The sequence below is a fragment of the Crotalus tigris genome, unplaced genomic scaffold (assembly GCF_016545835.1).
Source record: "Crotalus tigris isolate CLP2741 ecotype Arizona unplaced genomic scaffold, ASM1654583v1 scf7180000017692.518282, whole genome shotgun sequence".
In the NCBI taxonomy this organism is placed as follows: Eukaryota; Metazoa; Chordata; class Lepidosauria; order Squamata; family Viperidae; genus Crotalus; species Crotalus tigris.
Window position 1 is genome coordinate 411,081 of NW_024096571.1, and position 27,473 is coordinate 438,553.

At 36.6% G+C, this 27,473-nt stretch overlaps 1 long non-coding RNA gene across 2 annotated transcripts in view; it reads left to right on the forward strand.

The window, feature by feature from the left end:
• LOC120305849 overlaps window positions 1–25,115 on the forward strand; it is a 57,327-nt gene extending 32,212 nt beyond the window's left edge. For both annotated transcript variants that reach the window (XR_005556110.1, XR_005556111.1), the window contains exons 2-4: window positions 19,565–19,776; window positions 20,320–21,615; window positions 22,028–25,115. This is a non-coding gene — a long non-coding RNA (uncharacterized LOC120305849). The remainder of the gene's footprint in view (window positions 1–19,564; window positions 19,777–20,319; window positions 21,616–22,027) is intronic.
• The last annotated feature ends 2,358 nt before the right edge of the window (window positions 25,116–27,473 follow it).

Genomic DNA, 27,473 nt, shown 5'->3' on the forward strand with positions numbered 1-27,473 from the left:
ACAGGTTTGCTAGTGGTAACAGCTCAGTGTGGGAGAAGGAAAATATGCAGCTATTAGATATGCAGATATCTGATTTGGATACTGTGCTTTTCAAGATATAAATCCCTTTTACTTTGGAAGGGAATAAATGTTTACATTTTTAGAAAACACATATTAGGCTAGTAGTCCTATAGGTCAAAGTCAAGTCTCTGAATCCATACTCTAGGATGCTACTTTTACTGCTTGAAAAACAAATGTTTCTGGAGTTTTAATATAACTTTTTCAAAAAGTGGTGAATGTAGAGAAGATGCCACCTATATCATCTGTTCATCTCCTGTCTTGATAGTAAATAAACTCTGTTGTTGAGCAAGCATGAATCAGAGCAATATTTACAGAGAGAAGGAAAAGCAGAGGTCCAACTCTTCAGCTGCACAAACTGATGTAAATTCATTGATTTTCACTGGTATTCGGCAGATTTAGTCCACAAATTCCATCTTGAGCACAAGGTGCAGACACATTCATTAAAGAGCAGGAAGTGTTCCCATCTGCAGGAAGGAGCACTGTGGAGATTTTGTTCTTCTCTAATTAAAACATTTTCCTTACTCCAAAAGCCCTTATTTCTTTTTGTATTTCCCCTGAGAAGCTTGTTTGAAAAGGCAGCTGAGAAGAGAGACCATCCACCTGAAATGCAGGAGAAAGAACTGTACACTCAATACAATTCTCTTTATCCCTTTTGTACAGGAGTTACAAAAAAAGTTTTGTTTTGCACACCTTTTAGAGCTCTGCATGCCAGCATTCATTCATTTCAGACTATTTTCCTGAGTGATGCTTTAATCAGGTCTCACATTTCTTGCATTTGTAAATGGAATGAAAACCTACATTGACCAGAAATGTAAGTTAAGGTTTTTTCTTCTTCTCTCTTTTGTCTTGTATTACATTCACAGATGACACACATCAGAAGAAGAGGTACTGTAACATATTTGTGGAAACAGTTCTTAATTGTGTGTGTCTAGCATTCAAAACTTTTTAAATGGGCATGACGCACAGTGCCAAGAGTGTTTCAAATCCATGTTTCTCAGGAAGGACTGGAAAATAATACACTATAGAAAGAGAATCAAATGGCTTCTCTTTGACAGGCAATTATCTTTCCGCTTTGTGCAGGAAATTGCCAGATGCATGCTTTCAGCTATGCCTCAGCATGCATGGCCAGAGTGTTGTGCAAAAGAAAACCTATGGCTTGGATTATGATTGCTACATGTGTGAAAATGTCCTAGGTCTTGTTTGCTTCACCATGTAATGTGAATGTAGATCAGTTTGTAAATATTCAAAATGAATTGGGCCCTAACACCTAATATCTGCAGTGCTATGTAGACAATTGCCCCTGGCTTTTGGCAACTTGTCATTTAGTACTTCAGTATTTGGCTTTTCCAGATTCCCAGTATATAGCTTTTTCAGGTTCATGATAATTTGTTTTCATTTCATGACAAGAGTTTTCAAACAATGTTTATGGGCACTGAAATGGTTGTGTTCAATAAATGATGTACTTTTTTTATCTGCAGATGCATCAGAGAGAAACTTTTAAATTCATAAAGTGCATTGTGCTTTGAAGGTACTGTTTTAACAGGGACGACTTCAGTGGATTCTGCAGTCTGACAGTGAAATAGGATTTCAGGGTTCTGTCCTGGGCATTTGCACAGCACGATCTTGGTCAAGTTTCGAATGGTGTTCAGAAGAGCAGGAAATGCATCTTTATTTTTGGAAGTTCTCAAAATTACATTTTGCCCAGTGTTTTTCTGCCAACCTATTATGCTGAGCCATTTAATTTAAGCCAGAAGGACTAAAGGGTTTTGCATAGCCTGTGGATTATGCAATATATGACTCCATTTGCTCAGACAATCAGTCCAAAGTAGCACCATAGTGAACTGTATGGCATTATCTGTTCTTGTTCTAAGACATGCCTTCCTGTAGGAAACAGGATGGGGTCACTAAAAGCTTATTTCCCAGGATGAGTACAAACAGGCGCAAAGTAAATTTCATTAGGGATAAACCCAGACTGTGCTGGAAACAATCAAAGTAGGTGAATTATAAGGAGATGAGCAGTCAAGAGAAAATTTCCAGGAAAACCTGTATGGCACAGATTTGGTCAAAGTGGCCGCAATTTGGAAGATTTATTTTCATTCCTTTTCTATTTTCCAGAGGCTTTCAGCTTATCTTTCTTAAGTCCTCTGCTGTGGTCTATGGCTTTTTATTCCTATGTGATTGCTTTTTATAATTCATGTAGGGCTAAAAGCCATGGGTTACACAAAGGAATAATCCACTCTCTTGGGTACCTCCAGTAAAGCTGTTGGAAATATACAGATTCCTGAACTCTTTCCTTCTTCTCTTAAAAAGAAACTATTTATTTTGGATGATTATGACAGACCTACTCAGCAAGAGAATGTACAGAAGACTAGAGCTCATTTTTTTTTCTTTTTCTGAGCTTCTTCTCTCCATTCAGAGATAAAAGGAAGACTACTTCAAAGGTGCAAGGTGCAGTTTAATACATGTGAGATGTTTCCAAAAAAAAAGGGAGAAAAGCACTGCCTTTCAAATATAGTTCCAAACCTTTCCTTACCTAGTAGATCCCCATAATAAATTCTTTAAAAAGAATGCAGTGTCATTTCCATAAAAGACCCAGTGAAATAGCTAATGAACCATGGAGAGAACAGCTAGCCACAATTACAAGGTTTAGAAGTGGCTAGATGAGTTGAGATATTTATTTGGGAACATAATGTGCAGACCCTGAGGTGGTTGGTGTAGAGTAAGATTACCTATCTGTTTTTCTAGCTGTTCCTTTGAAATTCAGGAGCAAACAGGTGACAATGTTTATCTCTGCACTGCACAAAAAATATCACCATGGCTCTGCCTACACAACATACGGTTATCCATAGTTAGTGTATTCATAACCTATTCAACTCAATTTTCTGGATTTATATCATATCCTGCCTGAAGCATAAGCTATCCACAAAAACGGAGTTTGCAGAACATTTTTGTTAAAATATTTGTTAAGTGAACTATGCCAAGAGAGCCATAATGTCTAACTGTTTCATGCCATAACAAATTAATAGTCATCGTATTTCTGGGTAGGATATCTGAGATTTCCTTCTATCGAGAGTGCCCCAGAAAGGCCGTCTGAGCTCCTTCAGCAGACACTGTCTTTCTGAGAGCCATTGCCAACTGCAAAGGTCATACCACACACCTGCTTTTCTGATTGTACTGCTTGTAGTGGTGAATGAGTGGAACTTGGATGGCCAGTGCATAATTAACTAGCAATAATAGAAATCGGGGTGGAGGGGATAAAGAACCCATTTAACCAGCTTCTTTATTGCAAACCAAAATGTTTTCTTCTGCTGGGAAAGTAATGAGCAAAATCCCATTTGCCTTTAGCCCAGTCTGAATTGGAACAAAAGCCCTATGGAATGTGCAGTCCTGTTTTCACTGTTCCATCTTACCACCAATTGTATCCCTTAATGATCAGGGCAGCTGCACTGGGGGCCCAGGAGCCTTTGAAGGCCAGACTTTTAAATGGTCAGCATTCCTAATAAGGATTGAGGAACCTTTCTTCTCAAACACTGGTCTTTCCTGTATGGTACCTGTTCAGATTTGTTTCTCTCTGATTTCTGAGTACATCTGAAAGAGCCACCCGTGTTGTCTGCTGATTTATTTTATTTTTTAAAGAAAAGAACCATAGGGGCAGCTGTGTAATACCTCTAAGGATCAACCGAGTGTTCACAAAGCTCACTGAACAAGCTTTGGAATTATATAGAATTCCTTTGTTGGATAAAGTTTAACCAAAAAGAGAGAGAGAAAGAGAAAAGAAAAAGAAGAATGTGGTGGTGGTGGTGTGTGTGTGTGTGTGTGTGTGTGTGTGTGTGTACACACACACACACATACATACACACACACACACACACACACATACATACATACATACATACATATTGAGCTTGTTGTATAGTTATAAGTCTCCCAATTGCTATGTGGCTAAATGGGACTCGCAGGCTAATTAAAGAACTATGCTGGAGGTTGGATGGAATTCTTAGGTCTCAACAGGAGTATATAAGCTTTTTAGGTGAGCTTTTTTTTATTTTTGAATGGCTTGCTGGAGTGTTTCAATGATATAAGTGAGAGTAGGACAAAAAATGGAAAGCCAGAATAAAAATGCAATGTCAGTTAATTTTGAATTCTATTAATATAAACTATATAGTTAATTTAATTAGTGTCCACCCGTGCTGTGCAATGCTTTGGATGTGATTTGAAAGACCTTCTTCAGAATATGTAAGAGCATAGAAGCAGCTATGTCTGACACATTAGAGCAGCTACATTTGCTGAGGAGCTGTATTCAGGTCCCTACACACTCTTCCATACTGAATCCGAAGGCCTGCATGGTCCTACTGTCTCTGTGTTTAATAATGCCCTCTTGCCATTTGTTTAAAGTGTGCAGCCTAAAATATAACTATGTATGAAAGAGCTGTGTGTTTGTATGTGTGTGTATTTGTGTGTGGGGGGGGGTTCCATGACTCTGGGTAGCTGAATGTGGCCTCAAGGTCTCAAAGTGTGTTCTCTAAAGTTATATAGAAGGATTCCAAGATTAAAGTTACCAGAAAAAATTCAGCTGTTTGTTCCCAATTCCGGTTGCTAATAACAGCAGCACAGATTAGCAGATAAAGTATCTCATACAATCAAGATAAGAATTGCCAGCTATTAATAATACTCAAAAATATCAGTGGTAAATAAAGAAGAATCTGAGGATCTCCTCCCCACAGATACAAATTCTAGCAGCTGAATGTAGTCTAAGCTGCCTTATAAAACAGACAATAGAAGAAATAATATGGCAATCGTTTTATTAGTAAAATCAAAATATACATTGTAATAGGTACTGAATACTGAGGCAATAGAAGTCAAATTAAGCAGATTTAATTAGAGAATAGAGGACTAAAATGCTTTTCTGCCTTACAGAGACAATTCCATCTTTAGATCACATAGATGGTAAAAAGTCTGGATAGCATATTTTTAATTCCACATAATTGTAATGGTTCCTCAGGTAATCTAATAGACAGGAACAATTTGTCTCTTTATTTAATTAAATATTGAGCATCCAACGTCCTTTACTTATATTCCAGACACAGGAGACTGGCTTAGTCTGTATTCAGAAACTAAGTACGATTGGATCTGGTTAATCCATCGATAGGAAACTAATAGGACATACTGGGACTATTAGCCTAGACTAGAAAATTGAATAGCAGTCTCTGTTGACAAGAATACTGCATAAATATTTCATACGAACTAAGGATAACTAAAAGTGTACCCATTTAACTGGTTTATAAAACTTCAATATATTTTTGAAATATATGTTAGATTCTTGTCCCTTTCAATTTGTTATGCTATCGATCTGGGTTTTTTTTAGCAACACAGGTAAGAAAAGAAACTTTCATCCATCTATGTTTCTGCAAATCATTTGACTGCAAGAGAGATGCTGTTAGAGAATGTTCAGTTTCTAGGACCCTAACAGAATTTTGAATAAATTAGCACTGGAGTGGCTCATAGAAAAATATGGGGTCCTGAATGGATCTCACTTTTGACTCTGTTAAAATTCTAGCCAACTGAATTTCTCTGCACTCCCAGGTTTCTCTACTTTCTACCTTCTGTAATTTGAATACTGGTTTAGCGTTCTTGCACATTCTCATTCATTTACCTTCCTCTGTTCTTGGCAATCAAATGAAATCACACAGAGATTTATACCTGATCATTTAGAAGTGAATTCCATAATGTTCTGCATGGACTATATTTTTGGTAAGAGGATTACAATCTTTATCTGTTCTGCTGTTTTAGACCAAGAACCTCTTCTAACAAGCAGATATCCTCAATTTTTATATGGATATGTCTTTGTATATATTCACTGCACATTGGATTTATTACAAAATATCAGCACAATGCATCCAAGTATTGTAATATTAACCTTTATAATTAATGCAAGCCATGATTCTAAGAGTTAAAGTTTCATCAGGAGACATCTAACTTTGAGTAACTAATCTATTAAGGCACTGATAGTTTGAGGGAGAATATCTGAGCCGCCTTTGTGCTAATTGCAAATTTTATAAAGCAAATTATTAATGAAAGATAGAATACATAAGAGAAAGGGAAAAAGCTTTCACAATATTGGCTGCATGAGAGAATGAGATAAATAAATTCTCATATAAGTATTATTCAGTTATACTGTAACTGAAAGAGTTTTCTGGAGGAAGGTATGTCTAATTGGGAAGAATTGGTAAATATGAAAATATTGCAAAATTCTGTCATAGTTTGGTGCAGTCTTTTATTTGCAGTTAAAGGTACAGGTGTCCTGTTTCCCTTGCTGCTTAATCACCACAGTGAAATACTTTTGAGCTTTCAGAATATGTTGGATGACATAGCTTCAAATATTGTGCAAATCCAGCTCATGGGTCAGTTTATGATTACTTGTTGTACAAGCTGAGAGATTTATTTATTTTAGGAAATTTATTTGCTGCCCATCTAGTATCCAATGACAATTAGATTTTGAAAAACAAAGTTTAACCATGATGACTACTCATGCAAATATTGAAATTAGCACCAATGTAGCCTTCTATTTGAAAAAACTTTTTTTTTTTTGCACAATATCAGCCATGGACTACTAGAGTAAACTTATGTGTAAGCTTTTATAATTTACTGTGTCAACCCACAGAAGAATCTGTATATCATGTTGAATCACATATTGGCCAATGTCATCTGAGTATTGTTGTATGAAACCAACTGTTCTGAGAGGCACATCAAGGTTTGTCTCAGTTGGGCTGACATCTAATAATGGTGCTGCCTCAAGTTATTCACTAATGATAGAAGTTATCTAGATTTTAATCATGTCACATTGATTAAAAGCTATCTGCCTGTTACAAATTTGTCAGAATTGCTTACGTCTGGAGAATCCTGACATTTCTTGTTGCACAATTGGCAAACAGGTGTGTACAAAGCTAGAGTGTTCATTACAAATTATTTATTTGTCTCTGCCTCCTTTTGGCAATAAAGTTCTGATGGTGTTGAACCATAGAAAACCTTTCTTTCTGATAGAAAATGGCTTATTAAGTAACAGGCTATCCCACTGGTGCTGACTCAGGCAGAAACTAATGAACACCCTGGCTGGCCATTTGAAATTTATTGCACCTATTAATTACAACCATTAGATGCAGCCAGTGAAATTTTTATAATGAGGACCCTTGCGACTTTGCTTTCCTAGCAGCAAATTAACTGTGTATATGAAGGCTGAGGAGGGGAGAGAGGGTTAGAATCAATGGCATCAGCATACTTTACAGAAGCAATGTTTTAATTAGTGGTTCTCTGCAAACACTGCAGCCTGAATCTCCAGCTGAATATGCATCATTATTTCCCATTAAAGAGACAATGCTTCCCTTTACTAATTGACTTTATTTCCTTTTAAGGTTTTTTTAAAAAGCAAAAGTTGAATACTTTATGTCTGGGTTTGAATATATTGCGTGAGGGGATTGTTGTTAATGAAATTCAGAGTTAAGAATTAAAAGTTAAAAATAGAGATACTTCACCTTTGTTTTATCCCTATCTGTCTCACATTAGCGCTTTATCTTTATTTGGAGGTGCTCAAAGTAGTATCATATGTTGCAACAATCTCATACTTAATACAACCCTCTGGGGTAAACCTCAATTGAGTGAAAATATATCTTTATTGGTAATGGAGTATAAATTGAATCCTAAATAAAGTTTAATACCCTAGTTACCAATTATTTCCATGGAAATTCCGGTACCACATAATTCTAACCTCTAATTCAATACTGGACAGACATGACCTATCAGCTGGATGCTAAAGAGTCAGAAATTCCCATCCTGGCTGCAAAGTTCTCTAAAGATTTCCAACAAGCTAAAAGAGCATGGTTGTGACAATATTTCCAGCAAAATTATACAAATCCCACTTCTGCTCTTAGAACACATTTTGTCACATCATTGTCCAGGCTGCATTAACAGAGGGATACAATCAAGATCACATGAAGGTTAATACCACTTTACAATGCCTTGATAAGGCCACACTTGGAATACTGCATCCAGTTTTGGTCACCACTATGTAAAAAAGATGTTGAGACTCTAGAAAGAGTACAGAGAAGAGCAACAAAGATGATCAGGGGACTAGAGACTAAAACATATAAAGAATGGTTGCTGGAATTAGGTATGTCTAGTTTAATGAAGAGAAGGATTAGGGGTGACATGATAGCAGTCTTCCAATATCTCAGGAGTTGCCACAAAGAAAAGGGATTCAAGCTATTCTCCAAAGCATCTGATGGGGGGACAAGAAGCAATTTACTGGAAACTAATCAAGGAGAGACATGACAGAACAATTAATCAATGGAACAACTTGCCTCTAGAAGTTGTGAATGCTCCAACACTGAAAGTTTTTAAGAAGAAATTGGACAACCATTTGTCTGAAATGATATAAGTTTTCATGCCTGAGTAGGGGATTGGACTAGAAGACCTCTAAGGCCCCTTCCAACGCTGTTATTCTATTCTATTCTATTCTATTCTATTCTATTCTATTCTATTCTATTCTATTCTATTCCATTCTATTCCATTCCATTCCATTCACAGTCCATGACTATTTGTCTTTTTCCCTGCCTTTGCTCCTTTGTGTACTGCCCAACTACACATTGTGGCAGCACCTAACCCATCTTAACTGAGCTTAAAAGGATAAATGGCATCGCATGTGGTTAATATTTGAATTGGAAACCTGGGCTGTAGGCTAGGAGTCAAACAAACACTAAGTTGATGGACTAATTTGTTTTATTTATTAAATTTTTGTGCTGCCTATTTAACTGTTACAGCAACTCTGGAGATTTTTACAATGTAAAAAAAAAGCTAAAAAGATACTAGAATATAATTAAAATTAGAAAAGTTTAGTAGAAAGATTGAATAGAGAAGCTAAAAATCAAAATGGGCAATTGGGGGTGGTGGTGGTGGAGATCTCTACCTGGTCAGCCGCCCCCACCATAGGAACTCCCTGTCAGGGCTGCAGGCCAAGTGACAGAGCCAAGTTTTTAGGCTGTTCCGGGAGACCAGGAGTTTGGAGGCAGACCTCACCTCAGGTGGGAAAATATTCCAGAGGGGAGAGCACAGAAGAAAAAAAAAATGTTTCATTAACTATTGACTATATTATGTGTACCTTAACTTTGCAGTACCTTTTCCAGAAACTCTAGTTATTACACACCTTTAATAATAAACATTGTCTTAACACTTAGAAAGGGCTGTATTTCAGTGGCAGAGAAATGCATTGCTTACTGAAGACTCCAGTTCAATTTTTCCATCTCCAAGTAATATTGGAAAAGTCTCCAGTCTGAAATCCTGGATTGTTGCTACCAGACAGTGCAGACAATACTGAACTAGATACACCAGTGGTCTGATTTGCTGTGAGGCTTTTCTTATATTTCTGTCTAATGTACCGAGACCATTTCATAATTTTCTTCGATTATGTAAACATATTAAAAGATCTCTGTTATGTTAAATCGTATCCAGGCCTATGGATATACCTGTATATTGTACAGGATGGGAATGTGGGATACCCTTATGGTAAAATACTAGCCAATCTCAATCTTGTGTCACAAGTGTTAGAGGGATGCATATCATTCCAAGATCAAGATTTTTCATGATAGCAACAAAATACTTAAATATGTGATGACTTTATGATGCCTGTATGATCACTACCTATTTTTTAGAACAAGATAACTTATGTTGGAATGATGATGTCATTTGTTTGCTGAAAGATAATGGCTAGCAAAATCATATTCCAGGGCATGAGTTTACCCACCAAAAAAGAAAAAGTGCTTTTGCAATTATTAGATAATCATCTGCATTCATGGATACTGTTAAGTAGTAGAAATAAGTCCTTCAGTAACGATGGCCGTGCTTGACACTGAGGGCTGAGGGCCACATTACTCATGATGGCAGGTCTGATTTTAGAGGGGATTTGAGAGGAGTTGTTTAATGGTGGTTTTATTTAAGTTTAAGACAACGGTGTAAAACTGGTAGCCCACAGGTCAGATGTGTCATGCGCAGGCCATGCCCACCTCGGCTTGCAATACATCACGATACATCACATGACACGATCAAGTTTGACACCCGTTCTTTAAGATTTCCAGTACAGTTTTCACCTGCTTCCTGTTAAAAATGGCAAAGATTCCATTAGTTTTCAGCCATGATGCTACATTAGCCACAATCATTCCAATTATAGTTTAGCATACTCTATATACCCAATTTTTATGGCAGAAGTCAAAATAAGAATGCAAAAATTGCCCATCCTTTGTCCCTGGCTTAGCATGTTCTTTTTGCCCCAGTTTCTCACAAAGGTTTTTAACAAATTGGATCCATTCCTTTCCTCATTGCTGAGTGAATGTGTGAAAAGGGTAAAGATTTCCAATTTCAGCAGCAGGGGCTTAACTATTAGGAAGAGCAAAAACCTGGCGAAATTGGTAATTGTTGGTCTAAGGAATTGGTCTGTCCAGCTGGTTCAGAAAGACATTTATTAGGGCTCAGGAAAAGTGACATTATTAAAGTGAGCATGCTGATTTCAGACAGCTCCCAATTCATCACTCTGACAGTGACAAACACAGCCTGAGGTTAAGCAAATGACTACAGAGAATTCTTTGGCTTTACATTTTTAATATTCACTGTGTTTTCTTGGCTGCAGAGAGTCCTATTCAAAGGATCTTCTTCCTTGAATAGAAAGGGCAAAGCAGCGCCATGAAACATGCTTGGATTTTGCAAATCAAGTAGGGCCTCTGTCATTCCCCTCACTCTAGTTCATTTATCTTGCACCTGAATGGAAAGTGGAGGGTCAATTTTTAAAGGCTCCATGTTACAAGCTTCCCTAAATACACTAATAACTCCCTAATGGAATTGGGACTTCTGTCACTCAGACCACCCAGGCAAACAAATGGTTTCTGGTGCTTTTGAATTTTCCTCAACTCCCCCCTCCCCCATTTCTATTCCCAGGGAATCTAATACGGCAATATACAAAGTGTCTTGTCTCCCCCTCTCAACGATAACATGATGTACTGTCAGTGGAGCTATCCTTGAAAACAGTTGAGAAGCATCAACTCATTCAAAACATGGTAGCACAGATTTTGGTAATAAGCATAGAGTCAGAAGCTATCATTAGGACTTTGTAGCAATTGTGGAGCCTGTGGTGCTCCCTGAGCTTCTCTGCTTATTTGCAGATCTTTCATTACCTGACTAGGTAACATCATTCCTGCTACCTTTGATAATATTAACACTGATCTTACCTAGTCAGTTAATGAAACATTTGCAAGCAAATAGACAAGCTCTGTGAATACCATGGACTCCATAGTTCAAATCTGAGCTATCTTTATTCTCTTCTGTTATAGCAACTATGCTCATTATCATTTGACATCCAAAGTTGGTTCTAAATGCATGTTTCTTTTGAATTTAAATGCTTTAAATGTCCTACAGCCACTGGCTTGAAAGATTGGCTTAGTCCCTTCATTTCATCATATCCTGCTTCCCCCCCCCCCAGAACGTACATAGAAGTCCATGGCTTTCCTCTCTTGTTTTTGTCCTGAGAGAGGTCAAAGGGGTTATTTAGGTCCCTGAGTATAATCCTGTCCAGTTTATGTTTATCTAGCATCCCTAATAGTTTTTACTATTGAAATTTTCTTTACCATTAATGAGTTGAGATTCATAGCTCAATAAGGGTTTGAACTAAGGTTTTCGTAGTCCATCACTAACTACATCAGAAAGATCTTTTCATCTACATACTAGTTAATCTTTCCTGTCTGCTTGTAAACTTCAATTAGCCTAAACACTGCATCATAGTGCAAAAGGTTTTGAATCAAGATATCTCAAATCTGCTAACTTAATACATACAAACCCCAGGACCCATTACTCCTGTGTAACTGAAATTTTAAGAAATTTAATTTTCATTCTAGTTGTATTTGCAAAATTTTGGCTACTGCAGCATTGCCACAATTAACCATGGTCACATGATTGTGATTTCTGATGCTCCCTGCCAACTTCTCACAAACGAAGTCAATGGGGAAGCCAGCAGGAAATCAGAAATTACTCCTGCTTCCTCTGCTTTTTGGCTTTCCCATGGTCATTCAGCTTCTCTGTTTCGGTAAGGAAATACCTCTGAAAGGATGATCCAACAGATCATGGCTGGTCTAGTATCTTTATAGGTTTAAGTAACTCAATTCCTTTCTGTATTGATGTTATACACTTTTATTCTTTGTTCTTTACTTTAAGAACCTTTAGGAATCAAATTAAAGGCCCACCCAGTGCAGAATTCTGTTTCTGTAATGGCCAATTGTATGACTCTGGGAAGCCAACAAGCAGAAGATGAAGAGAATACCATACTCCCCACTCAAGCTCCTCAGTTTTTATGTTTTGACTGTTTTTGCTTTGATTCTTAAATTTTGGATACATACGTTCCTAGAAAAAGAAGACAGATATGTTTATAATAAATACATGTTTGGTAATGCTAGAACTGCATTTCAGATTACAATCTGTCGTCTAGAATTTGCAAAAATGATTAAAGGCAGATTATCATGTTTATATATACCATCTAATAATAGAGTTATCTGGCTGGCTTACAATAAGAATCATTAAAATTATTAAACTGCAAGTATAAGTCACTAAAAAATTGAAGGCATTAACAAATTTTTAAAATTAAGAGAGGATTAGCTATTTGCAGGGAGACAGCAAGCAAATAATAATGCATCAAGACATCATTATACAAATAACAGAACCTATGTGATGGACTTCATGATGCAAATTACACAATCACATGTTTTGCATAATGACATCACAATGAATGTGTCATCATTTGAAATCACTGTGGGCTTGGAAAAGATATTTATTTTTTTTCCTAATGCCTATTTAAGGTATTTAGATATGATAAGCAGGAACATCTCACTTAAAAAGTTCTCACTTAGATTTTCACTTACTGAACCTCATTTAGAAATATCGTCTGGAAAAACATATCTCTCAGTCGCATGATTCATACAGTAAATTACATTAAGATATTATTTTCTCAGCTATAATTTATTAAGTAAATCCTTCTGGTTGTCAAAAACATATATTGTAATACAAATCACAATGGCTGAATTTGTACAACCAGATTATGTATGAACAATGTACAATGTGTGAACCCAGCCAAGGTCTCTTAGTGAATATATATGGCATTCTGACATTCAATAATAAAATAGGAGATACAAAAACCCAACCACAGAATCTGTATGATTTGGGTAGTTTCGCAATATTCTAAAATAAATAAAGTTTCATACTGAAACATGGTAATACATGTAAAATGAGAAATTTGTCATGGGCATAACAGTAAGACAAGTGCAAAATGGGAAGCCTTCTTAATAGAATACCAACTACATATTCCTCTCTTCTTTGTCAAAGGATTTAAATATCTGTATCTTAAATATATTTGTATATATTATTAGGTATTGACTGTGCATAAGATCACTGCAGCCTACTTGAAGTCTCTTACCTCCTGCTATATCAATCTATAGCCAGAATTTAAAGTCATGTATGAATTAGAGACTTGCTTGCCATGCAAGATACCAGCTTAGAAAAGGTTGTACTACTAAAGGGCAGGAAGGAAATGGAATCAGAGCAAAAGATCCTTTTTAGGACCAACACAGGAAGTTCCATTTTACCCACGAGGCTGCTGTCCATCTAGCTACTGACATATCTGACTTATTGACTGACATATCTTTGTGCCTTGCCAGGATTTCACATAGGATTCCTCCTTATCTGGAAGTGTGCAGAGCCGAACCTGGGAACTTCTGCAAGCAAAACAAATATGATGCTACTGTACCATAACTCTTCCTTTTTCCAGCCCATTGTAAAAATTATATATTATATAGCAGTATCAGTAGACCAGTAAACAAAACAATCAACAATTGTTGATTTAACTACTCGTACTTATTCTTCAACCTTCCTCTGAATGTTTGATTAGCTTTCTTGTATTTAACAAGAAGCAGTAGCATAAGAAAATGAAGAGAAGAACAAAAGTCAGATTTTATAACATTCTAAATTTGAGCAGAGGCTCATGTATACATATACACAAACATATAGTTACAAGCTCCTAGGAATGGATATTTACTCATTTATTTCAAAAGTCTTATAGCTTACATTTAGCTATAATCTGCTTCCCTACAAACTCCACTCATAGGTTTCTGTTTTCTATAGACTAGCAAAATCCAGTGCAGCTCTGAATGTGCCTGAATCATCATATGGCTGCATGTTTAGCCTTACAAATGGCCATTTAACTTCCTTATTTTTCGGTGGTTGTGAGGCTTTGAGAATGTGTGTATAGTTCATGCATTTTGGAAGCTTTCTCTTGCTTGAAAGTGTATGTTTTTAATTAAATTTGTTAAAAGCTGTTATGGCAGAATGACCTTTTGCCCAATAGACTAACATGACACTCATCTTACAGTACTGTATCATAGGATTCCACAATCTGAGAACAGAGTCTGTTTGTTTTGTATGTTTTCTTCCAGTTTGAACAGCAAGTTGAGCATTTATCCTGAAAACTTTATTTAAAATCTACATTAAGTTTTGAAATCTTCCATTTGGAACTGGGCCAATGCCACCCAGCTGGCTTTCATGCCTAAGGGAGGCCCACAATCTCTCAGTCTCTTGTTTTTTAAACCAGTACCTGTTGTTCCAGTGATCATTCTGCTGTAGTGAGTTGTGATCTCAGTCTCATGTTGTAGAAATGGGGTACCAAAAGGTTATGATTGTTGCCATGACTGTGTGATTAATGCACTTTAAAAGGGTGGGACTTTGATCCCACGATCACATCCATCATCTTGAATTTTCTGAAATCTCTCTAAGGATGCCCCTGGATGGATAGGCAGGGATAGAGATGGATGGATGGAGGATGGGTGGATGGATGGATAGATGGAGCAGTAAGAAATGTAATAAAGCCCTACATGCTATATATCAAACCCTTGTGTTTATATTTTTCTACTTTGGTCCTTGATGCTGAAAATTGTATTCTAACCTTTATTGGTGGCAGCAAAATTGCAGATCATGAGGAATGAGCTCACCTTGTAGTTGCCTTCCAAAAGCTTCATCTGACTGATCTTTGCTCTCTTCCAATTGTTACATCCAGAAAATCTTTTGCTATGCACAGAATAAAAGTGGCAGAAAGATGCAGTAAGATGAAGACTGTCTGTTTCACAAAACCTTGCAGAAAAGGAAGCCTCATTAAACAACCTCTTGCCATTGTTCTGTGCATTTCAAAGGAAATATCTGGACTTTATTTAAAGCAGGAGCCAGGCAGACAGGTATACAGAGAAATCTGTCAAATAAAAGTGATGGGGGAAGGGAAGAGAGAGGCTGCAGCTGCAGCCATGAATTAAAAGGGCTGGGCTTATCTGTATTGGGGCTGCTTTGTGCTGAAGGCAGGCTCCTTCTCTGGAAAGACAAGGTCAGGCTGAAGCAGAGAGGATAAAAGTAGTGTCGGCTGGTTCCCAGGTTACTAGGGGGGAGGGATGCAATTGTCATTGCTGTGTGGAACGGACTGATCTAAGGTGCTGAAGGGCTGTTTAATTAATGCTGAGCAGTTGTATTTGAAGCTAGAAGGTCAGTCAAATATTCCTGGTAACCTTGGAGGGCTTAATCATGTCCCGAGTGCTAGCCGAGCTATTGAAAAGCAACCATCTCAACAGGATTTTGGCTTTTGCTGCCTCTTTTTTATTTTTAATTTGGCTGAGGTAATTAGCAGATGTTGAATGCTTCACTTAGGTGGGGGCAGTTTTTGGCAGGATGCAGTCAAGACATTTAGGCTTGGCATGTTTGGTTTTGCTTCACAACCTTTGTGTGAGCCAAAGAATTATTAGGCCTCTGTTAAATGCTCTGTGATCCTAACAACCAGTTCTGGCTCTAGACTTAATTTTTTTTAACAAAAAACTAAAGCTCATGAGAGGGATTGCTGAGCAATAGTTCATATTGCCTTGTGTTACACCTTGATAAGTTTGGACTTGAGGCTAACATTTTTCTGGAACCAGCAAGAGATCTAAGGTTGCCTGGAACAAAGAGGAGCATTCCTTCCCAGCTGCCCAGTTTGGCTACTGATTGTTCCTTCAGGATTGGTGATAGACAGCACAAGAGATCTTCTACTTGCACCCCTGAGCGTCAGACCAGCTTAGATGGTCAGAACAGAGCATAGAACTATTTTGTTTTCCAACTTCTACTGCCACTCTGCCTGGTACTGCCTTCAAACAGATACTGCAATGCAGCCCACTTGCCCCAAAGGTAGATCACAGAGTATCTTGCATCAGGTCTGGGCCATAATAATAGTATAATATATTTCTCTCTTTTTTCTTTCTTTTTCTGCTTTCTTTTTCTTTTCTTATCTTATCCCAAAGGTGTTTTTTAAAAAGGAATTGGACTTTCTGCTTTTTTTTTCTTTGAAAGCATTTCGGTTCTCATCCAAGAAGCTTCTTTTTCAGAAGAAGAACCAAACTGAAGAAGCTTCTTGGATGAGAAGCAAAACGTTTTCAAGAAACGTGTCAGGAAATTTCTCCTTAGTTCTAAGGTTGCTTCTCTCCTTGGTTAATTTCCATCCATTGCTTTTTGTCCTGCTTTCAGGTGCTTGGAGAATAGCTTCACTACCTCTTCTTAGTGGCAGCTGCTCAGACATTGGAAGACTGCTCTAATGCCACTCAAGTCCTTCTTTTCACTAAATTAGACATACCCAATTTCTGCAACCGTTCTTCATATGTTTTAATCATCTTTGTTGCTCTTCTCTGCACTCTTTCTAAATCTCAACATCTTTTTTATGTTTTTTATATTTTGGCCACCAAAACTGGATGCAAGTGTAGTCTTACCAAGGCATTATAAAGTGGTTCTAACACTTCACATGATCTTGATTCTATCCCTCTACAATTGCAGCCTAGGATTCTCTTAGCAGCACACTGCTGGCTCATACTTAAGTAGTTGTCCACTAGGATTCCTAAATCTCCCTTGCAGTTACTGCTATTGAGCCACATTCTACCTATTCTATACCTGTCCATTTCGTTTTTCTTGCCTAAGTATAAAACTTTATTTTTCTCATAACTGAATTTCATTTTATTAGATAGGACCCAGTGTTCAAGTCTGTCAAGATCCTTCTGGATCTTGAGCCTATCTTCTGAGATATTGGCTATTAGTATTAGCAGAGAGCCACTTTGCTTGGGGTTATATATGGGTGAGCGGAAGGAATCCTGGTTTTGCCCACTTAGGAATTCACTAAGAACATAAATCTGTGTAATATTATGAGGCCAAATCAATTGACTGTGGAATGAAGGTATTCTTGCTGAAGTTAAAGAGCATAATCTACCACACTGTTCCTGTGTGCTTTAGTTGGTAAATAGATGTTTTCCCCTTTTCAAAGCCCAAAGTCACCCAGCCAGTTTCCATGCCTAAGGGAGGATTAGAACCTGAGTCTCCCCAATACCAGTCTATCACCTTAATTACTACCCCATGTTAACTCTCACACATCTCTGTATATATAAGTTCCAAAATCTATGATTTGAGTTCCATATGTTTAGGAAACCTGGCTACTTTATACATGAAAATCAGGAATGGAGTAATATGGCAGGACTGTTGAGGATAGTGGATATGTGACTTGTGTACTGGCATAGTTTCAGTTTTTGTGCACTCTTTTTATCAGAGCGTCTTTTCTTTGTTTGAAGAAGGATGCCTTATCAAGTGTCTAAAGCAATGCTGGCTAGAGAGTTCTGGAAGTGAAAGCCCACATGACTTAGAATTGCCAAGGTAGAAAAACATTATTTAGTATAGATACCGTATATTCTCTTCTCACGTTTGATTCAATGAAATAGAAATGCGAGATTTTAACAGTTCTGCTATGTGTTATGTAAAGTGTTCAGTTACACTTACTCCAGCAGGTTTTGAGATTATTGAGTAATTCATTCAAAATTTTCTAAAATTTGGGTGCAAGAAGGGTAGAATTTATAAAACTAGGATACAATTATAACAGTGATTAAAACTGAATCTCATTGTAACACATTCATTTTGTATAAACATAAGAATTGCTGTGCTGGATCTTATCAAAGACCACTGGTAATTCTGTCACTAAATATAATGTTATTCTTTTCTGCTTTTTACTTCATAAATCTTTATAAATGACTTTGGCTTGAAAAGCGATATGAAAATATTTTAAGTAAAATATTGCATTGCTAATCATCACAATGTATAATTAACTGCAGAGTCCTTTAATACTAATATTCAGCACAGTGTACTATCATTCAGATTCTTAAGGAGTTTTTATATTATATATTATTCTAGTTTCTGAAAAGGTGCTTCAGAATATTGTGTAAGCAGGCACATAGTGATGCAGGATTCTATATTCAGAACATCACGGCCAAAATTGCTTGGATGTCTTCAAAATAAAGATAATCACTGTATTATGGAGAAAATAGTCCTCATAAGGAAGATTCAAAAGTATGATATGAGTGTTACCATTAGCCTATTATCTTCTACAATATCTTAATCAGGATTTATTGAATAGAGAAGATTGCTTACTAAAGGTTTCTTTCCAAAATGCTGCTTAATGAAAGGGGGGGAGAGTCCCCCCTGCAAATCACAGATGCTAATACACTAAGTTTTTGTGCTCATGTTTAATCTTATTTCAAAGGTAATAAAACATATAGGCTGTTCTTAGTCCTTACATTGGCAGATGATCCTGGAATGTCCCATTAAGCCATCAGCACATTGATTCTTAGTTTTTTATGTTTTAATGCTAACAATGAAATGTTCTTTGTGTTCACTGTGAAGTGTACAACTTCAAGGCTAACTACAACAAATTACATTATGGCTTAGTGTATTAGGTAAATATATCAAGTGTGGCATTAAATGTGATTTATAACATATTTTATTGTACAAATCCAGCCAGCAAAACATGGTTAAACAAGATAGGGGTGAACCTAATGTGTGATCTCAGCTAGCCAGGGTAATAATATAAGGGAAATGAATACTTATCTGTACAGAAGTGACATTGAGAACCAGAAATATGTAAAAATGAGATGAAGAGATAGTGGGAAAGTTTAAGAGGACAATTACTGAATAGAAAGGTGGAAGTCACAATTACATACATACATACATACATACATACATACATTGTTTTTTTTTAAAAGTTCTTGTTTCTCTATTTCTTATTTTCTATCTTTTTTCTTGTTTATTTTGTATATTTTATTATATTAAAAATTCTAATAAAAGAGAGAGTCAGAAATTTATAAGGGATTTTATAGCAGTCACAAGAAGATAATATGAGTCACTGGACATTGACTCATTGATAACATGGCATGATAGAGATGGGACTAAATAATATAGCTTCTAATTCCCACTATGAAATATAGAACATTTGTAGTTTTCTATCTCGGTAGCGACCAGAAATATTGACCCAAATTTACAGCAAGAGACATCTTGTTTGATAGAGGGGAACTATCTCAGTCCTTTCTCTCTTTTATCTTACTCGACACAGATTTCCTTTGGATGCTCCTGTCCCTTGCCTCTCCTAGGGGATGCCCCAATTCACCTTGGCTTGCTTCTGTGGGCTCCATGGCTTCTGCAAGATGAAAAGGAAACATGAAAAGTCCAGTTCTGATCAAGAAACTGCTGTTTGAAAAGAGAAGGCGTTCTTTTCGGGGTTCACTTAAATGTGAATTGGAAAAGCATGCTTACTGCAATAACTTGGTATGATGTTATTGCCCCTTTCTTGGAGACTTGCTTTCATGGCTTTCCTTTTCCAGGAAATCCTCTTGTCCACTCATTGGGCTGCTTGTCTCAATGGGTTGGATAGACAGAAAAAAAAAACATTAATGTGACTGCATCATTTTTTAAAGAGTGTATCACCTTATAGATTTAGAAATGTCAATGAACTGATAAGGAGCCAAAGAAATAATATGTATCCTGCAACATGACTCTCTCTCTCTCTCTCTCTCTCTCTCTCTCTCTCTCTCTCTCTCTCTCTCTGTGTGTGTGTGTGTGTGTGTGTGTGTGTGTGTAAGTGTAATTGGGCTTCACATTCTCCACAGGAAAGCTGCCCTTCCTCTTTCGGGTCTCCCATGGAGTTTGATGGATTAGCTTAGGAAGGTACACTGATAGGAAGAGATGAACCTGCTATAAATGATAGCCTTTTTTTATCAACATCAGGAATGGGAAGAAAAGAATGTGCGTGGAAGATATTAATCTGCTTTATTACAATTATTTTTCTCTCCTTGTTTTTCTTCTCTACAGATTATGGAGGTGGAGGAGAAATGACTCAATATGAATGAACAAACATTACAAAGGAACATACAAAATCTATCTGGGGAAATGACCATTCTACAATTTCCTAGTTTGAATTACATTAACCTTTAGAGACTCTAGTCTAGATATTCATGATTTTTTTTAAAGTTCAATTAATTTATTGAGATACATTAGCCATGTGTTATAAGTATTGGACAACAAGCCAGCTGGGTAACCTTGGGTCAGTCACTCTCTTTTAGCCCAAACCACCTCACAGGGTAGTTGTTGTTGTGGGAAAAATAGGAGGAGGAAAGAGTATTTTAAGTATGTCCACTGCCTTGAGTTACTTATGAAGTAGTAAAGGCGGGATAAAAGTTATTAATAAATAAATAAACTCCCTTTCTGGCTCGGACTCTGAAGACACGTGGATGAAGCAGGTTAGGGAAAAATACTGTATAGATGTGTTTAACTATTTTGTAAGAGAAGATCGTTTAATAGTATCAGACTGTATCCTTAGTTGGATTTAAACCAAATACAGAATATTGCTCACATCTAGAATCATAAAGATGGAATAGATCATTTAGGCTGTTGTCCGTCTTCCCTGGTAATCAAGGTTGAGGTTTGCTTAAGAAGAAAGGCCTGCATTAGGTTATAAGGGAACACATTTAAGGCTTGTTTGACAACACTGCAGAACATTCATATGTTTGTACTGGCTTATTTTAATGACAGTTTTGGCAAACATTTTGATATATAAAATCTGGTAGATATTCCTCTTATAATCAAAACATGTGCAGCCCATTTCAGTCACTGAATGCAAACAAGAAAGGTGGCAGTTTTCATTATAATTAAGATACTACCCAATTCCTCGTATGTATAAAACTGTAAATACCCTGAACTTCATAGTTTGAACATAGTTTGAAAAATTGTAGGTTTGGGTTCATATTTCTCTTTTAAAATGCTGCTTTTGTGTTAAATAAAGCATTTTTCTCTAATCATAGCACAACAATTTGGATGAAAAGGAAGCAAAAAACCCCTCTATTTTTGTAAAGGAAGGAAAGAGTCGAACTCAAGTCCTTTTTTTTTTTATAGCAGAAATGGACAAAGAAACATGCAGTTAAGGCAGTGTGGGAACAGTTGTCTATACAACATGTATGACATAGTCCTATTTTCTCCATTGCTTACCATGCATTTCTTGTTGGAGAATCATTTCCTGTCAGAAAAGTAAGAACCTTTTTTAGGACTTCTTGAAGTTTACAAAGCAGGTAGAAATCCCATTGAACACTACGGAATCTTCTCCCTCCTGAGGTAAGTTTGGCCTCAGCATTTCTGAGCTTCCAAAGATCCCTTAAGACCTGGTTATGCCAGCAAGTCTGGGAATCCCAGAGGATGGGTGGACTTGTAAGATGGCTTTATTATTAACATCCCTTTGTCTGTTGTTTCCTTGTATATTTGTTTTTATAGTTTCTATAATAAGTATAGAAGTATTTATTCATTATTTTTTACCTTTATTGTATACTGCCCAAAGTCACTTTTGGTGAGCTGTACAGCTATATAAATTGGATAAAAAGATATACTGTATAAATGTAGGTCTGCTTTGGAGTAAGAATGTGATCAAATATTTAAATTGCAGGACACTAGTTAGCTACAACACAGAAATATTTATGATGGAGCTGTCTCTGAGATGTGCTTTTAATTTTTTGTTTGTTTGTTTTGACAGAGTTGTTTCTGCCAAGAAAATACATTGCACTGTTTTAACAAGTTTGTGTGGGTTGATGTAAGTATAGAAGACATGCACGAAGTATGGAAATTAAGACTGGAAAGAAAAGCCATTCAAATTCCTTGTTGCAAACTCTTCTTGAAGATTACACAATGAAAACTATACGAAATTACATGTGACCATTTTCCCTGGTATTCCATATTCTGTTGGCATGACTAATGCAGGAATTTTAAGCTGTGTAACAGGAATGAAGTTAATCCAATAATTCTAGTACTGCCAATTTTGTAATTTAAAAGTTAATATATATCAAGTTTATTACAACCTGTACAATTATTGAATTCCAGGATTATTCTAGGTAGAAAAGATCATTTAACAACATTATTACCACAGATACATTTGGGGTTTTATTTTTAATATTTCTGCTCAGTAATTATTTCTGGATTAGTTATTGTTTTTGGGGAGAAATGAGTTAAACTGGAATTTAAATGTTTTAATTATATGATTACTCGGGATATTGCTCTCAAAACACAAAAATCAAGGAATCAAATATTTCTTGTTCTAATTGTACTGACAAACAACACTGTTTAAAATGAAGTGCCTGGGTGATCAATTACTATATAAAATTATTAAAAATTCAAGCTTTCAAAAAAAGATTGGCTGACATTTATCTGAACATTCAAAGTATAACAAATTTTCAATTCTCAAACATTGGAAATTATAAGTTTTTGCTAATGCATTTATTAAAATTATATTATCAGTTTTTTTGTTAAGAAAAAATAAGATAGGGCCAAATCTTGCAATACTATAGAAGCCAATAGACCTTATATATGCAGTATGCAAAATTATATGCTGTAATGTTTTTACATTTGTGATATATGAAATTATTGATAATCTAAATCTATTTATTGAATGTATATGCAGTTAGTTTGCACAATCAAGTGTATGGGTAACTAAATGATACACTTACATAGACATATTACTAATAACTTAATCTATGAACTATTGGTAAATTTTCTAGTTATTTACATATAGATGCAATCTAAATTTTACCTGAATTAATTATGCTGGTAGCTTCTTGAAATTCACCATTTCACATTGATTTGAAGATCTGCTATGTCCCCAGAAATAATTAAATTTAACTTAGAAGTGGGTCTGAATCAAACCAAAGGTGTGTATGTGTGTGTGTGTGTGTGTGGTGTCTTTGTGCATGTATGTGTATGTGTGTGTGTGCGTAAATATATACACAAACATACACACACATAAATATCCATGCACATACAGAGCATGCATGCATGACAAGGCAGTTGTTCTCAGGGAAAGAAACAAGACATATGTTGAAATGCTTTGTCAACCATATGAAAGCAAGGTCTCTCTCTCTCCTGCCTCCCCTTTGAGAATCTGCTCAGTACATATGTAGGCAACTTATCTCTTCTGTACCTCTAACCACATCTTTCTTGTGGGAGTAATAATATTGACAGCTTTGAAGATAATAGTGATATTGTTTGTATTTAGGACTGAAAATAATATATAAAAAGATAAATGTCACTAAGCACAACTTTAAATCCAACTTTTACAGAAATGTGCCTCCTAGCATTTGCTAGAGGGAGTAATTATAATGGTCCATATTACAATTTTAGAATACTATAACAAATTGTAAAATTTAAAGTTGTGTCTTTACAGTAGACTAGATATCAACATACCCTATGTCAGTGCTTTTTTTCTTAAAAAAAAAAAAAAAAAAAGGTGCCGGAACTCACACGTCATACAACCTGCCTTGCCTACCCTACAAGGTTCCATCCAAAAAAGGTGCTGGAACTCCGTTCTGGACGTTCTATGAGAAAAAAAGCCCTGCCCTATGTAAATATTTTGGATTAATTGATTACACCGAGCAACTGACACACCCAAAATGTGTTAGAATTCTTGGAACATTTCACAGTGGTTATTTATTTATTTGTTCAGCTTATGTGCCACCCATCTTGCCTGAAGGCGGCTTTAGATGGCCTAAGGTCATTAAAATCAGTGAAAAGATTAAAACAGTAAATAATATTAAATTAGTTTAAAATTGATAAAGATGAGGATGAAGGGAGCAAGGATGGGGATGGGGTCTTATCAAGTCCATTAACTACTACCAGAATAATATGCCCCTATTGTGGCCCCAGGCCAGGTCTTCTAGCACTTTTGGAAGGCCAATTTGCCTTCCAAATCTGCCAGCATAGGTGGGGAAGGCCAATCCCATTGAGATGAGATGATTCATTAGATAGCTTGGACTTCTGCCATGAAGGGCTTTAAAGGTGATAACCAACATCTTAAATTGGATCTGGAAGCAAACTGGCAATCACTGTACCTTGTAAAACACGGTGTAACATAGGCCACCCTATGTCCGCTGTCTGCGCAGCTGCATTCTGTGCCAGCTAAAGCTTCTGAAAACTCTTCAAGGGTAGTCCCATGTAGACTGTGTTGCAATAGTCCAAGCATAAGATGAGTGACTGAGTTCAGGGACTCCCAGTCCAGGAAGAGTGCACAAAATTGTGCAAAGATTCTCCTAGCCATAACTGTCACCTGCTCTGAATAGTAGTCAGAGGTTCAGGAGAATATCCAAGTGGTGTACTGGGTCTGTCTTGGGTAAGGCAACCCTATCCAGAATTAAAGATGTTGAAGTCCTGACTCCATGCAGCCAAAATCAATTGATCTTACCCGGGATTCAGTTGAAGCTTGTTGTATCCCATCCAGATGCCTGCAGCCTCCAGATACCATGAGAGGGCAGCAACAGCATCACTTGGGTCATCAGGGATGGAGATGTAAATTGAGTCTCATCAGCATACTGATGGTATCTCATCCTGTGGTGGTGGATGAGCACCACCAGCAATTTCATGAAGGTGTTAAAAAGGAGTAGACAGAGTACTGAACCCTATGGCACACCATAAGTGAGTGGCCATAGACTGGACCTCTCACTTCTTACTGATACTGATAATACTAATAATACTAATAATGTTGGAAAGGACCTTGGAGGTCATCTAGTCCAACCCCCTGCTCAGGTAGGAAATCCTATACCATTTCAGACAAATGGCTGTCCAGTCTCTTCTTAAAAACTTCCAGTGTTGGAGCATTCACTGCTTCTGGAGGCAGGTTGTTCCACTGGTTAATTGTTCTAACTGTCAGGAAGTTTCTCCTTAGTTCTACGGTGCTTCTCTCCTTGATTAATTTCCATCCGTTGCTTCTTGTCCTGCCTTCAGGCGTCTTGGAGAATAGCTTCACTCCCTCTTCTTTGTGGCAGCCCCTGAGATATTGGAACACTGCTATCATGTCCCCCTCATCCTTCTCTTTATTAAACTAGACATACCCAATTCCAGCAGCCGTTCCTTATATGCTTTAGCCTTCAGTCCCCTAATCATCTTTGTTGCTCTTCTCTGTACTCTTTCTAGAGTCTCAACATCTTTTTTACATGGTGGTGACCAAAACTGGATGCAGTATTCCAAGTGTGGCCTTACCAAGGCATTATAAAGTAGTATTAATACTTCACGTGATCTTGATTCTATCCCTCTGTTTAAGCAGCCTAGCACTGTGTTGGCTTTTTTGGCAGCTACAGCACACTGCTGGCTTATATTTAAGTGACTGTCCACTAGGACGCCGAGGTCCCTCTCATAGTTACTAGTATTGAGTAAGGTACCACCTATACTATACCTGTGCATTTGGTTTTTCTTGCCTAAATGTAGAATCCTACTTTTTTCACCATTGAATTTCATTTTGCTAGATAGTGCCCAGTGTTCAAGTCTGTCCAGATCTTCCTGTATCTTAAGCCTGTCTTCTGGAGTGTTGGCTATTCCTGCCAGCAATAACAATAAAAAACAAAGCAACAGCCTCACTTGGATCAGAAGGATGGGCAATAACAATATGTCTCTGATAAAGGTCCCACTTCCCCCCCCCCCCCCGTCTTCCTTTTTGCTCTCTAGATTCCATCATGGATTTAGAAATGCATAAATTTTTCAGGAATCTTCTGGTCTCATTAGCCATAGAAACCAGCAGTTTTTACATATTTGCATAGTATCAATAAATCACTTTTTTACAATGAATTATCAGGACAATTTAGTTTTATCCATATAAATTGTATATTATATTGCTAAGAAGATGAGTATATATGATCTTGAAGATAGAGCATCCTATATAGATTATCCACATGCTATTAAATACCTTTTCAGAGAAATAAGTAGGAGAATTTTTTAGAACAGACTATTTGTAGTTTGGAATATGTTTTCAGGTATAGTAGTGGTAGACATGTTTTCTTACTATACAGTATTTATTTTTTTTTTAAATCAGCTGTACAAAAAGGATGAAATGTTATCATAAATGAATGACATTGTGAATACAACTGTAAACAATAAAGAAAACAATAGCATATTTATTTTATGGAATTCTGATTTTATCTCCTAAGGTTTATCTCCAAATGATCACCTGATAAAGAGAGAGAAATATAACTGTAATGCAGGATTCTTCCCCAAACATTTTTCAAAATTCTTATAATTGGAGATTTTTATACATTTAGCAGTGGATGTAACAAAATTTCATTAGACTCTTATACAATAGAGCCTCAGGGTAAAATCATTATAAAATAAGTGACATATAAGTGATAGTTATTTCAGTCCTATATGAAACTCTTGATTATTTAAATTCACTATACTGAGGAGCCAGGATTTTGAATCTCTCTATAAATAATACTTCTATTTATGCAACCTCCACTTCCAAGATATTTCAAAAGGTTTGGTTGGTTATGTTTCCAATAACATTTCAATAAGCTAACTAATTCTGCATTGCATAGTATACATTATTTGAAGAGTCCCATAAAGATACAAAGAGTAATATGTCCTTAAAAAAATCACTGGAATTTTATAGAAACTAAAAAAAATGTGCTAAACAAGCTATATGGAAAATTGCATCATGGCAACTGGACTTATTTTCTTGTTGGTTTGAGATATTTCGCTGCTCATCCAAGCAGCTTCCTCAGTCTGAGCAAGTGTGTTAGGCAGAGAGTCACTGGAATGTACCAACTCCTCCTGCCCCAACCTGAGGGTTTTCCCCCCAAAGTAAGTCCAGTTAGCATGATGCAATTTTCCAGACAACTCTACCTGGATGACTGAGAATCTTCATCAACATAAAGAAGCTATACTTCATGAATTATGTGTAAAACTATGCATATACAAAATGAGAGCAACGTGTGTCTTGGTGGGTATTATAATTACTTTGTCAAATTATACACTGCACATGGCAGACAGCTTAATTGAGATTAATCCAAGAAATGCCATTTATTGTTATTTTGATATTCGCTTGCTGAATATGTTCTACACAGCCTAGCATTTCGTAACACGAGTGTAGCAAAGCATCTTACAATCAGATCAGTAAAACTCTTACAGTCAGCTGATGGTTACTCTGGAATTATAAATTTGTAAAGACA